General features: G+C 34.2%; 1 pseudogene; it reads right to left on the bottom strand.

Moving 5' to 3' along the window:
• Positions 1-473: 473 nt before the first annotated feature.
• LOC139897133 (uncharacterized) lies at positions 474-4,169 on the bottom strand (annotated as a pseudogene).
• Positions 4,170-8,001: the final 3,832 nt, after the last annotated feature.

Below are 8,001 nucleotides of genomic sequence, written 5' to 3' on the forward strand. Positions count from 1 at the left end.
TAAGAGAATATCCTGAAAATCAAATTATCTGGGGCAGCACGCACCACACACAAAGCAACATGCACGCTGCGTGTTGGTTTATGTGTGGTGGGTATCGCATGCTACTGTGCGTAGCCGGGAAGAAAAAAAACACCATCGACCAAGGCACCACGCATGCACTATGCGTGGTGCGTGATCAATGAGCATTTGGGCAATTTCGAAGTTTCAAGTGTATCATTAAACACTTCAGAATTTCAGAAGGCATTTCAACTAATTTCCCTATAAAACTAGACTATTAAAGTCCGGTTTGTTCTTTCAAGCCCAGATGATCTAAGGATAAAAAAGAAGACGCTCCAACGCAATTACTGTACCAAGAAACGGAATAGCTGAGCAAATTGTGTCTGTTCCAGTTCTGGTGCACGCTATACATCAGACCTATATTAAAAAGGGTTCATGCTCAACCCTACATTAAAGAATATCCAGTGAATGCTGGTGTAAATTTTCATCATCGAAAACTAATGATGAAAAATCAAACATATAACAAAATTGACCCCAACATTCCCTCTTACTAAAATCCATAGAATTCTTATTATACCTAATGAAAAAATAAAACAAAGTAAAGCCCCTAGCTAATCATTAATATAACTAGCAAAAACAAAATCAGAAGTAGCACACATTTTGACATGAATCCGAGTGCAACGGCTTCATATTGTAGAACAAATAAAAAAACAACATGCTAATTAACTTCACCTTGTAGAAGCTCTTGCACTCATGGATGTATGGTAATTCGTGCTTCTCTGTTTCCTATACGAACTGTAAACATCATCATACTGACTCACTTCATTTGGGTTAGCCGTCGCCCCAAGCCCCAGCCTACCCGACCCGGTTGAGCCAGGTTTCTTCTCCACACTTCCATCAGCATAGGTTCCTGTCTCTGGGTCCACCTGAAGGTTAGCTGGTGGAGGTATACACGCACCACCTTTACGCACCATAGGCTCTCGTTCATAGTCATCTTCATCATCACTCTTTCCATCACCGGGTCCCATTGGTCCTTCAGACGGGTTTACTTCTCCAATATCCTTAAAGAATTTCGATACCTTTTCTAGAATTTCAGATTGTGAAAGAGTTGAGGGCGGGATTACAGTTGGAATGTCTAATGGGCTCATGGGAGAGTACGGTACTCCGCTGCCGATTTGCATTTTTCTTACCATTCCTGGAATTAAACCAGGCGGGAATAAAGGATATGGAGGTAATTTCTCAGGTCCAACTGGCGGTGGAATCATATGAGGTGGAGGTTGTTGATTAGGGAGCGGAATTGAAGACGGCATGGGTATGGGCCCACCATAACCGCCAGGTGGGATTGATGATGTCATTATATGTGGAGCTTGTTTTTCATGATGCTCTTTGTCTGATAAATTTAGCACCTGCTGTTGATGTCCTGCATGAAGGTGGAACATAAAACGTTAGAAAATTAATATTTAATTTCATCAAAAACCCACTTAGTGTGTGTGTGTGTGTGGACCGTTTGGGTACCTGGAATAGTAGATAACTGATTAGTATTAGATGAAAAAGAACCAACGGGTGGGCCATTCAGCATCTCGTTTTCAAGTATACTTATAGTATCAGGATCATAAACTTCCTTAGAAGCCCAAAACTGCACGATTTTCTGCAATCGTGATTGATTTTCATCTTTGTTAACAGGGTTTTGGTAAATTCTTGCAAGCATGGAACCTAACACGTGTCTGAACGCAAGTGCCTCGTTATCGACCTCATGAGGATTCACACGTCTTTGCAAGCTGCAGTTTCAAAAAAGTTAAATGTGCATAAGCATATATTAGTATCACCACTGTTGGAATAAACCCCGATTACTCCCAATTACTCCTTTTTAAGAACAAACCGATATGATTTTCTAAAATCTGTTTAACGAATCAGTCAACGTCGGTTAATGGGTCAAAATTAGATTTTTTTAGTCAAAGTCAGAAACGGTCGACATTTTAATACAAAGTTAAACTAAACTAAAATTTTAGAGCTTTTGAACAAATGAACGAATATGTTTATGTTTATCGACAATAATGTTAAAGTTTAAGGTTTTCTTATATTTAAACATATTAATAATTAATATTATTTTGAGATTTATTATTTAAATGTATAAAAAGTCCAACGCGATTAATCCCCGAATTGCCGTTTACTCCCTCCAAAGTCCCGACCAAATACTCCTGAGTAGCGAGTTTTGCAACCTTGAGTATCACTATTCAACATTCAACAAAGACTAACAACTTAATATATAAATAAATAATGCTATTACCTGTCAAATAAAATGTCATTTGCAAGGTAAATAATATGCAGCTGTCTTTCAGGGTCATCGAGAGAATACACCCTATCTCTAAGTGCTTCAGCTAAAGCCGGTGCAAACGGTGACCTCTGCATAAACCACATTTTGGCGCCTTTAATCGACTCTTTGGTGCCTGTGAGGCTGTTTAGAACATTATTCATCTCTGAAGCAACATCAGAAGGAAGTGGCCCAGAAAGACCTTTGAAAGCCCTGGTTGACTGGTCAAACTCCGGACGGGCGTGACCCACAAACGGCTGTGAATGTTGATGGTGTTGCGGGTCAAAATATGGTGGATAAGGGTGTTGATGCATTTGATGTCCACCAGGACCAGCAGTTAAGAGTGGTGCGTTTAGAGACGGTTGGTTCATCATGGGATTAGGATTAGGGTTAGGATTATGCAACATGTTTACAGAAGCTGCAGGAAAAGGTGGCGGCTGGTGGTACATGCCGCCAGGTGGTCGGGCGGCTAACCATAGTTTATACCGATAATAACCGTGGCCTTCACCGCCAAACAAGAAACTATAAGCGGGGTTATCTTTCTGTTTTTCACGGATCATGGCTTCAAATTCGGGACCGTTTTTAAGAGTGTATTCAATGAGTTTATCGATGCATTTTTGTTGCTCGGGGTCAGAAGGTGGAGGAGCAGGTGGCGGTGGTGCATCGTACGGTCCATGGAATGGAGAAGGCCCTAAATGAGGCTGCATATGTGGAGGATAATTTGGTGGTGGTTGCTGATGTGGAAAGTGAAGATGAGGTGGCGGGTGAGGGTGGATCTGCGGAGGCTGCTGCTGCTGCATAAGCGGGAGGCGTGGGAACTGTTGAATAGAAGGATGTGGTTGTTGAAAAGGAGGACCATGTACCGAAGGTATAAACTGCTGATGTGGTTGAAAACCATAAGGCGGTAACTGCTGCTGCTGCTGCTGTTGTTGAATATTGGCAGCTTGTTGCTGCTGTTGTGCAAATGCCATGGCAGCTGCTGCTGCATAATCATGACTTTGCCGGTCCATTGATCTCTAATGAAATAAGTCCTTGAGAACCACCTAAAATAATATATAATTATGGAGTATACAATATACAATAACTTACAATAACTTGAAATAGGTTGAAACTATATATATATAGACCACCTATGCACGAAACATCATACTATTACAAAATAGCATGAGTAAGGAACTGGAAAACTAAAATTAACATATATCATAAGGCTGATAAAATGATGATATCTATTTATCGACAAATTCATATCTAATCGGAAAACAGTTGAGCTAACTGTAACAAGTCTAACACATAAGCTGCTAAATTCAACTATGTCTATTTACATGATCTAAATCTAATCAAGCAACACGTCTGAAGTAACTGAAAGTCAGTTAACCACACAGATATATGAAAACACTTCTATATAAATGTAATGTATATGTATATATGTATATATAAAGTATAAACATATGAATCTTCGGACAACAGCTAGTCTTTTTAAAAAAAATAAAAAATAAGGCAGAAAACAAATTAACACACAAAACAGCTGATCTTTAGCAGGTAAATAAAAAGGCTAAATAAGGGTAACCGAATCAAAAATAGATGAAACACTGTAGATTAACGAATAAATATTGAAGAGTTATTGATGAATTTTATCTAATTGTATTGTTTATGTAAGTTTAAGAAAAGTACTGAAAACCCTAAGAAATAGCAGTACTTACTTGAGAGTAGAAATTGGGGGTTTTTGACCGGAAAACTTTGGGGTTCGGCAGTCGGAGGAGCAACCGGAGATACGAAAATCGTGAATCCGCGAGGGGGATTGTTATATGAAGTCTGCAGCTTTGGTATCTGAAGGTAAACCCTTGTGTTTTGTTACCAAAACTACAATCGGACGCGATAGAAATTTGTATGAACAAGCAGGCGGTGATGCTGTAAAGATCGAAAATGCGAGGGTGAATAATACGGAGTAGAAACTCGTTTTCATCATAATTAAAAAAAAAAAAAAAAAAAGAGTTAATTATAGAACTGGTCCGTCTAGTTTAATCAAAATTATATCGGGAGTCATCTCTTGTTTAAAATTATGTCCGATATGCACATGGGTGGTCCTAAACCTAACGGTAGTTAATTTGTTCCGTTAACTAAGATGTTGTTTGTTATTCAGTCGACTTTTTTGCTCAGTTGGTCCCTCTATTATACCCCAAATCGCTAGTTTGGTCCCTCAGTTTTTAATTTGGCAATCAGAGTCCCTAAGTTATTTTGATTTTGCAATTGGCGTCCCTCCGTCAAATTTCTGTTAAAAAGGTCCGTTAACCCTGTCATGTGCAATGCATGTGAGGGTATAATCGTCTTTTTACTATTTTATTCACTAAAAACAAGGGACCATCGGTGCAAAAAATTCTTAAAATTTTTATTTTTTAATTTATAAATTTATGATATAATTATATTATATTTACTTTAAAAATTCTTATAATATAATTATATTTACTTGGAGATAAAAAATTCTGAATGTTATAAACCAAACCCATCTTTAAAAAATCTTATAAACCAAACCCATCTTCACCTAAATCAAAAACTGAATGTTTGAATGTTGTTTGATCTGTGGGCATATAATTATAGATCTTTAACTCAAAATCAGATCTAACCTACAAATATAAATTCAAAAAAAAATAAAAAAAAATTACATGGTCTTATAAATCTTCATCTTCATCATTTACCATCTCCATCATCCATCATCTTCATCGTCTGCAAACTCGCCGGAAACATGTTTAGTGGATCGAAACCTCTTCATCTTCATCATCCATCATCTTCTCGGATTTGTTCTTCATCATTAGGTAATAACAACAGATATGGATTTTTCAAAACAGTTACTGGATTTTATATAATTAAAACTCACAAATTTTGTTCAACAATGAAGTTTTGTAAAAAGTTTGAAAAATATATGCATATACAAGATCAGAAGACTTAAAAATTACATGGTGTAGGGTTTAAGAATCTCGAGAAGATATTGAAACGATGTCGTAAATCGTTCCCAGATTCATTCATATCCTATATCAATTACCCATGATCCAAAAATCGTTCCCAAATCGAAAATTAAAAAAAAAAAGAGAAACCCTAGATCTGGTTGGGTTATTTGATTGCGATGATGGTAACATCCGTCACTCATTTCTTGTACTTACATGGTAGCATCAGTGAATCATTGTAGTAATTTTGGTTTGTATAATTCAATTTTGATTGTAAATTTTCAATGTTTTTGATTTTGGTATTTGACCACTGCCATTGATATTGAGTAGTCGTGACAGCTTCGCATATAGTTTTGAAGATAAAGATTAAAAGATCATTATTATTATTATTATTATTATTATTATTATTATTATTATTATTATTATTATTATTATTATTATTATTATTATTATTATTATTATTATTATTATAATTTATAGATTCTTGTTTTTATAAATTTATAAAATAAAAATATAAACATTATAAGTTTTTTGGCGCCAGTGGTCCCTCATTTTCAGTTAAGATATTTTTGCACCGGTGGTCCCTTGTTTTTAGTGAAGAAAAGAGTAAAAAGACGATTTTACCCTCACATGCATTGCACATGACAAGGTTAACGGACATTTTTAACAGAAATTTGACGGAGGGACGCCAATTGCAAAATCAAAATAACTCAGGGACTCTGATTGCCAAATTAAAAACTGAGGGACCAAACTAGCGATTTGGGATATAATAGAGGGACCAACTGAGCAAAAAAGTCTATTCAGTCTCTAAATCTTGTAATGGGTTTGTTATTCAGTCTCTAAATCTTGTAATGTCTTATATTTGCGCGTGTGTAGACGTTACCACAAACAGTTTACTTTCTGAAAACATAGTTCGCAAATCTTCAGATAAAAACATCTTAAAAAATAAACAGCACCTAAATAACCACCTTATTAACTTTTAAGCACCGTCACTAAAGCATAAAATATTTTTTTAAGTATATTCCTTAGGACTATCCTTAAATAAATCCATTAAAACATGTACCGTCACTGAAAAAATAGACAATAACCTTAATACTATCAAATTTAAAAAACCTCTAAAACTTACTATATAAGACCAGAAAATAACTCTCACTTTGACGTGCAGTCAAATGTTATGATATTGCAATTATAAATTTTAGTGTTATTAATGAGTGAAAATATTTTGGATAATAGTGATAAAACTTGATTAAAATTTTGATGAAAAAATAAATAAATAAATAAATAATATATAAATATATGTTAAATTCACCACCGAAACTTGACTTGAATGGTATGGGAGTGAGATCCAACTTGACGCCTCAAAAAAATCCGTCATAATAACTAATGAAAAGAAGTACTCCGTATAATCTATGAATTGAAAAATAAGTTTTAGCTAGTGTACCAGCTTCAAAAATAAATTCTACTCATGCTCTAATCCAAATGTTCCACCTACAAGTTCAAGAGCTAGTTTTATTTAAACACACCCGAATAAAGAAAAACAACTAAAAAAAGACATAAATTTTAACACAATACACGATGATGGTTGACATCTATATAGAGTAGTATAGATGTTATTAAATAATTTAATTAAATTTAACAAATTAGTTGAAATGGAATAAAAATAAATGTTAGGAAGAAAAAAAAAAAAAGATAAATGGAAATTACATAACTCACTTTAAGTATTGATAAAATAATTACTATAAATTTTGAAAATTATGAACATACGGAAATAAAAACAACAAAATAATACACTTCCAAAACGCTAACTACTACTGTCTATATCATTAAATTTCTCAAATTAACATAATTTATTAATGTCATTCATTTATGGAAGTTGATCCTCATACACTACTTTTTGATCCATTTACACTTTTATCTTATAAACTTACATTTATGTCCCTAGATTAATCTAGGGAGTTGAACTTATATTATTATTATTATAAATACAATTAAGGATAAAATAGGCAGTTAGGTATACATAGATCAAAAAGTGGTGTGTTAGAATCATCTCTCTTCATTTATAGTCAAATTCCCCTTTTAAAATACAAATTTCAAAAGCTAACGTGAAATTTTTGTACAGAAAAAAAACCCTATCATTCAATTTTCATTTTTCCTCGGTTTTTTTTCCAGTAGCTACTCCACCAACTGCCAACTGTCTTCTTTTGCCAACGTCTGGGCTTGCATACCTATCAACTAGTAATATTTTTTGCTCATGCCTTGACCCGTAGGTTATGAAAATATACTTTATCCGTCTCAAAATAATTGTTCAATTTAGTATTTTTATAAGTTTCAAAAAAGTTGGTCCTTACCAGTGGCGATTCTAGAATTAAAACTCAATGAGGTCCCAAAAAAAAGTATCTGATAACTTACTTGCACAAAATATTGAATGTGTCGGGTCAAATCGGGTCGGTTCGGTCGTACTTAAAACACAAACATAAAATTGGATAATACTCACAAAATATAAGGTTGTTCACATTTTTTACTATTGTCATTGCAACAACCATCATACTAGAAGTAAACTTTTACTTTTATCTACGAAGTTTCATACAATAAAATTCATCCATAATTATCTTATATTCCTATATATGCAAGAAGACAATCATTCATAAATTGAAGTATCTTAACATGTTAATAATAATTATCAAATTCAAAATCAAAAGACAATTTTATTGATACATCACTAACAAAAAAATTACAGTACCAAAAGGCAATTTT

This window comes from Rutidosis leptorrhynchoides, chromosome 3 (genome assembly GCF_046630445.1).
Source record: "Rutidosis leptorrhynchoides isolate AG116_Rl617_1_P2 chromosome 3, CSIRO_AGI_Rlap_v1, whole genome shotgun sequence".
Taxonomy (NCBI): domain Eukaryota; kingdom Viridiplantae; phylum Streptophyta; class Magnoliopsida; order Asterales; family Asteraceae; genus Rutidosis; species Rutidosis leptorrhynchoides.